The 6,465-nt window shown below is 35.1% G+C and overlaps 1 long non-coding RNA gene across 2 annotated transcripts; it reads left to right on the top strand.

Moving 5' to 3' along the window:
* The first annotated feature begins 677 nt into the window (after positions 1-677).
* On the top strand, positions 678-4,303 carry LOC116405481. 2 transcript variants are annotated; one of them, XR_004218616.1, is made up of 3 exons: positions 678-885; positions 3,893-3,951; positions 4,059-4,303. It is a non-coding gene; the product is annotated as an uncharacterized LOC116405481 (long non-coding RNA). The 2 variants fall into 2 exon arrangements; XR_004218615.1 differs by lacking the exon at positions 678-885 and having other exon boundaries at positions 3,766-3,951.
* Positions 4,304-6,465: the final 2,162 nt, after the last annotated feature.

A 6,465-nucleotide genomic window follows, 5' to 3' on the forward strand; every position in this document is an offset into this window, starting at 1 on the left:
CTTTCGGATCAACCCTCTGCTTCAAACAGTTTTTGCTCAACCAATCAAGGCTTATTCTTCTTTGTTCTCAGCATGCTGCCTTGGATTATGATTTTGCTTTGGAAAGATTCTTTTTATCATTTTGTTTGTCTTTGTTTTTGTGGCTTTTTGTTTTGATCTTGTGTTGTCGCTTTTTGGATGTTTTGAGGGCACTAAGGGGTGTCAACCTAGTTTGAGATGCCCGGATGCGCCTGTTGATCTTCCCTCTCCCCTTTTGCTCTTTGTATAATCCTCATGTACATTGAGCTTTGTCTCTTTCTTTATATTAATAATAGTGAGACTCGTATCCTTTTTTAAAAAAAGAAAGAAAATTCAATTATATATCACCAACACTCTCCTCACTTGTGGGCTTGAAATATTTGAAAGGCCCAACAACTGGAAACGGATTTTAATTGGGGAGGAAACGACAATGCGAGGCTTGAACACAAGACCTTCTTGGACCACCTGCTCAGATACCATATTGAAAGGGAGACAAATAAACACAGAACTTTATGTGGAAACCTGTGTACCAGGAGAAAAACCACTATATTTTTCTTCTTATTATTTTTTGATGAAAAATACAATAGGTACAAGGGAGAATAAATAGAATATACAGAGGAATAAAAAAGGAAAATATTTAGGAATTAAGAAAAATATTCCCATAAACTTTTCATAAATATTCTAAGATTCTAACAATAAAAAGTTCTATTTATTCCAAATTGTGACTGCTCTAATGTGCAGTTGTTTTCTGATTCAGATGATTGAGGAGCTTGGTGGTTCTCTCACTGCTGATGGGAGTACAAGCACTCATGTCATTACAGGAAATTTGCGGAAAACTCTAAATTTTTGTATTGCTCTCTTTTCAGGGTTAGTCTTGCAACCTTAGACGAACACTCTTCTATGTATCCTTTTGGCCTTTGAATACCGATAATCATCTCATTTGCACAAAAGTTAGCGATTCCATGCACACAAGGCCTTTGTCGTTATTCTTCCATTGCCTCGTAGTTGTGCTTAGGCTGGAAATTGTTGTGAACCTTCTAGATCTAAAAGGGCATAGTTTCTTATTCTACTGCCTGTTTACTTTTAATTAAACATCAAAATCAATTCTTATGTTTGAGTTGGATTGTATCATGCTCTTCCTTCTCAGTTGTTTCTATCGTGATGGTGGGTAGTGGTTGTTAAGACAACCATTAGGCTAATTTGGGTTTCAGGCTTACTTTTCCCATTTTACGTGTAAAATGGCTCAAGCTCACTAATGAAAGATATTTGTTGGCTAGCTAGTGTTTTTATCCTCGATTTCCTTCTTCCCCTAATACATTATGTTATGGAATTTGTTAGATACCTAGATTAGTATAGGGTTGGGGTATAAGGGTAATTAGATATTTAGGAAGTTACTAGTAGTTATTGTGTAAGTGTGGTTACTAGTAGTTATTATGTAAGTGTGGTAACTAGGGTGGTTACATGTTATTATAAATGGAGGGAGGGTAAGTTGGGAGAATTTTGGGGAGTGATATAAGGCTTGGGTGAGAGTACTCAAGAGGGAGGGTTCCAAGTGCTTTATACTTGGTTTTATTGTATTTTCTTATAGTTACATTATAATAAATTCAGATCTTGTTCTTGTTAGGAAGTATATGTCTCCAATATTATTTAAATACAGTAGAAGAATTAAAAAGGGTAATATTGACCCACACGAGAATATAGGAGAGATTATAGGAGGAGAAAATATCGGAGGAGATCTTTCCCATTAGTTTGTTAGTAAAGCAAAATAAAAGGGAGGAAAGAGGAGGGAGAAAGGGGACAAAATATTCCAAAGAAGTAGAGGCTGCCGTCTTTCGTGCTCGGGAGAAGTAGAGGGTCCAAGTCAAGTTCTTTTTATTGTTTGTTTTGGTCATTTTCATGGTTGCGGTTTGTTCTTAGTTTTTCTTGTTCTTTGTTGTGATCCTCACTGGAGTGTGCCTTTAGGAAGTAGATGTGAGTGATTTTTTATTCTCTATACTGTAATTCGTTGAGGTAATTCAATAAAGTAAGATACACTTGCCGTATATTTACAGTATCTTAACAAATTGGTATCAGAGCGTTTTAACTTGGGAGAACGATAGAGCAGCACAAAAACGGATCGAAGAGAAGTTGGAGACCTCTGATAAGGAAATCTCGGGGATACAAGTGGAGTTACACAAGTTGCTGGCAATTGAATAAAACTTGTTATCCTTGCCAGAAAGCATCGAAAGACTGGTCATCTAGTTGGAAAAACAAGAACGGTTGCTAAATGCATCGAAGGAATAGCAGAAGGATAATTCGAAAATCTCCGGAAGAATGGAAGGATCGTCGAAAAGGACCAACGATTGAGAGTATCATCGAAGGTGGAGGTAAGACATTGAAGGAAATCAAGGTAGAAGGTAAAACAAACAACTTTAAAAGGGATGAAAACTCGAACGATCATAGCAAATTCAAGAAGGTTGAAATGCCTGTGTTCAGTGGCACTGATCTGGATTGTGTTTATTTAGAACGGATTGGAATCTTCAGGTCCATAAATCGATGGATTCCAAGAAGTTGCTAAATCCATAGAAGAATCGAGGAAAACGCGATTGCAACGGTTATACAACGAAGGTGAAGAGGATGGCAAAGAGTGACCAAGAAGAAACTATAGAGGAAGGTCGACGAGGATTACCTGTGAGGCTCGAAATGAAGAGCGAGTGGAGAAAAATTTGTTGCTCAAAGAAACACAAAATGGCTGGTTGCAATGGAGAAAGAAGAAGCCGACAGTTACCGGTCTACAGAGGCTCGAGAAGGTGGTCTGGAATAGGGGTGAATCACGTGACGAGGAAGAAGTTGCTGCACACATGATGGTGACAATGACGTGGTAGAAATTGGTAGGAAAGAGGATTAGGACAAAAGTAACAATCTTGGGTTTTACTATTTCAAGTGGGCTTCAACTTACTCTAAATGAGCTTCAACTTATTCTAAATAAAACATTGGGGGCACATCATTTTGTAGATGAAGTGGGTGGAGAGTTCCAAAAATAGGAGGGAAGAAAAACGTGTATGTAGGTGGGTCCTAGGAATGAAACCGCGGCAATATGATTTTGGTCTTGACGCAACACTTTGATTATGGCCGAGCCCACTAGAGATGAAGAGTTTGAAAATTAAACACTTGTTGGTGATATGCAAAGGGTTAACTAAGACAATGTGTTTTGGAAAAGGAAAATTCAAGTACATTGGGCTGCTTTGTGGGCTGAAGTCAATGGACCTTATTGGAATCAAGAGTTTTTCAAAGCCGAAGGGGAGGATTTCTTTTTCAACATTGAAGAGCAGAATGATGGGGATTGTTTGCAATTAAAAAGAGAAAAAAAAAGAGAAAGGGGCCTTGATCATGTTTGTAAGCACACCTTGAGGACAAGGTGTTTTGAAGGATCGGGTAATGTTAGATACTTAGATTATTATAAGGTTAGGGGTATAAGGGTAATTAGATATTTAGAAAGTTACTAGTAGTTATTATGTAAGTGTGGTTACATCTTATTATAAATGGAGGGAGGGTAAGTGAGGGGAGAATTCTGGGGAGTGATCTAGGGCTTGGGTGAGAGTACTCAAGAGGGAGGTTCCAAGTGCCTTATACTTGGTTTTATCTTGGAACGTAATATCTTACCTTTTATATTAGTAAACTGGATTTTAAGCAATGTGTTTTTGAAGATTTTATGTTGTAGAATGTTTTTTGTTCTTCAAGCTACTGTTCTTAACTTTATTTTCTCCTGTTAATGTTCTCAATGATTATCGAGCATATGCATTACCATGTGGCTTCAAGTGTGTCAGTGTGCTCTTGCTCATAATTTTTACTATATCTTGTTACTAAAATTGCAAGTTAATTGCAAATTACTCAGAGCTTGGATTTTCTCCTCCAGTTGGTTAAAGGAAACCTAACGGGAAGGCAGATTTGTTGGTAAGTTCGAATGGCTTGCTAGTATCAAAGTGTAATGTATTTTCTTCCACTTATGTTTTTCATCCTACCTAATTTTTGTGATTGATTAATTCCTTATTGATCTGCAGACGAGTTGCCTTACATACTAAATGATGATGACTACATATCGAAGTATCGAGCCAGCCTAAAAGCTGCAGTTCTCAGGGCAAAAGCATGTTCTTGAGCTTTATTTGAAGGGTATGATGTTTGCATATCAGCTCACGCTCAACCACCACCTAAAACTCTATCCCTGATAGTCAAGTCAACCGGTGGAAATGTAAGTTCTCTGTTATTGTACAAATCTCGAGTACTAGGTTTGGTTCTCTATATTACATATACAACAACTATAATATGGCTATCCTCCCATCTAATGAAGACGTGAAGTTCTCAACAAACAAGCACGTATACGAATTCTAGACATGGGTCAATAAATCATAGACATGGTGACGTGTCATTTTTTTCAAAAAATATAGGATAGTGCTAGAACACAGTTTTAATATATATAATTTAAAAAGTATGTATCATATTTATATAGAAATTCAAAGTCAATAAGTTTATGTATTTATATGCTTAAAAATAAGCTTGTCCTTCACTCAAAACTTATTCAAAGCCAAGAGTTTAATATGTGTGTGTGACCAATCTTGACCTTTATTGCATTGGAATACTTGTTGTCTAACACATCTACTGTACTAACTAGTGTTCAACACGTGTTCTCCGAGTGTTCCATACATATTGTTTATTGATACACTAGCCAAACTAGAGTGTATGTGCTTCTTAAGTCTTTAATATTTATGTTTGTTTTGATCCTAGGAATTGAGCATGTAATGTAAAAAGTCTATGCACAAGGTCATATGGCCATCTCCGTGTTTCTTTAATTATCAAATTTGTTCAAGTTTTTAATTGTCTCTAGATCGAAATTTGGAGTTATTTTTTGTGATTTGGTTTACAAATACATACATTCATGTTTCTAATTATGATTAGATTGTTTTCTGCATGCAACATTTTATTGTTTAGCTTGTCTTTGATCTTGAACTTACTATTATGTTGATTTTAAATTCCATTTAGCCTTAGAACTTTCAAAACATCCATTTTAATCATCGAGCTTCCAAAACGTAGCCAACTAACGATTTTAGTATTTTGTAAATTATTTTATCAACTAATATTCATTTATCCAATACTCATCGGTCATTTCTGCTATATGTGATTGGAATATATCTCATAGGAATCATTTTGAAAGTTGGGAAAAGATGGAAAATTTTAGGACTAGAACAAGAATTGTTTAATATTTTTGATAGGGTGAATTCTTGCAATTTCCTTGTAGTATATACATAATTTTTTCTCTCATTTGGCAAATTCATTATGCTTGAAAATTTAGTGATTCATGAGCTAGATAAAGTAAACAACGTATGGAAGACAATCTTTGTGGCTTGTGAGGAAGACGTGGAGGAAGCCTTGGTGGCCGTACAAAAAGGGATATGGACTTTCAACGTTGAATGGCTAATGGCATGTATAATGAGACCAGAAGTTGACCTGGAGGCCCCTCAATTTGCTGAGTCCCTATGAGAAACAAGGTCACCCTAACTTTCAGTTTTGAACAAGCAGCAGCCAGCCATTTCGTCCTTGTGTAAATCCACTCTTTTCTCAACTCACTCTAATTTGGTACATAAACAAACTCTGATCGCTCCATCTCTATATTCATCAGTATATAAAGACGATAAGTTTATTCATGGAGAAAGTTGGATGTAAGTATGTTTTAGGAATGGTCCTTCATTTAGTAACTTTGGGAATTGTAAAAATGAGGTAATGAAGTTCTATCAAGTTGAATGTTCTTGTTTATGTTGGATGAGACTGATTCTTGGATACCAGAATTAACTTGAAGTACGTGTTTGAGTTCCATTGGAGAGTGATTAGAGAAAAAATGTTCCTTTAAAAAGGGTAATTTTTTTATGTAGACTTTCTTTTTATTAAAATTGCTTAAAATACAATTTGAGAGTATTTCAATAGCTTTCAAAGAGTTGTCAAACACTTGTAGTTTTTTTAAAATAACATATTTTCAAAATTAATTACTGTAATAGTTAAACAAAAGATTCTTTCCCTTAGAACTTTTAAAGTTTGTCTAGTTACCTCTTAAACCTTTCAATTGTTTAATAGGTCTTTCAATTTTATGTTTAAGTGTCTATAAATTTTGATTTTTTTTTATTTGTTAGATATAAATCTGAAGAAATGAATAAAGTAGATTTGTAAGTTTAAAATAGTTTAAAAGTTGAGAAATTAAATTTGTAGTTTAAAAAGTTGGAGTAAATAGTTTGTGTTAAGTCGGGTTGTGATATTTTATTTATTTATTTTAATAATAGAAGAGAGGGAGACGAAAACTGCAAACTAAAGGGAGAAGAAGCGGTGGCTGACTTTGTATATTTCTCCTTTCTTTTCAATTGAGAAAATTTCTTTGCAATTCACTTTGAAAAGGAAATGAATATTTCTCCCTCAGACTTATCT

This window comes from Cucumis sativus, unplaced genomic scaffold (genome assembly GCF_000004075.3).
Source record: "Cucumis sativus cultivar 9930 unplaced genomic scaffold, Cucumber_9930_V3 scaffold109, whole genome shotgun sequence".
NCBI lineage: Eukaryota > Viridiplantae > Streptophyta > Magnoliopsida > Cucurbitales > Cucurbitaceae > Cucumis > Cucumis sativus.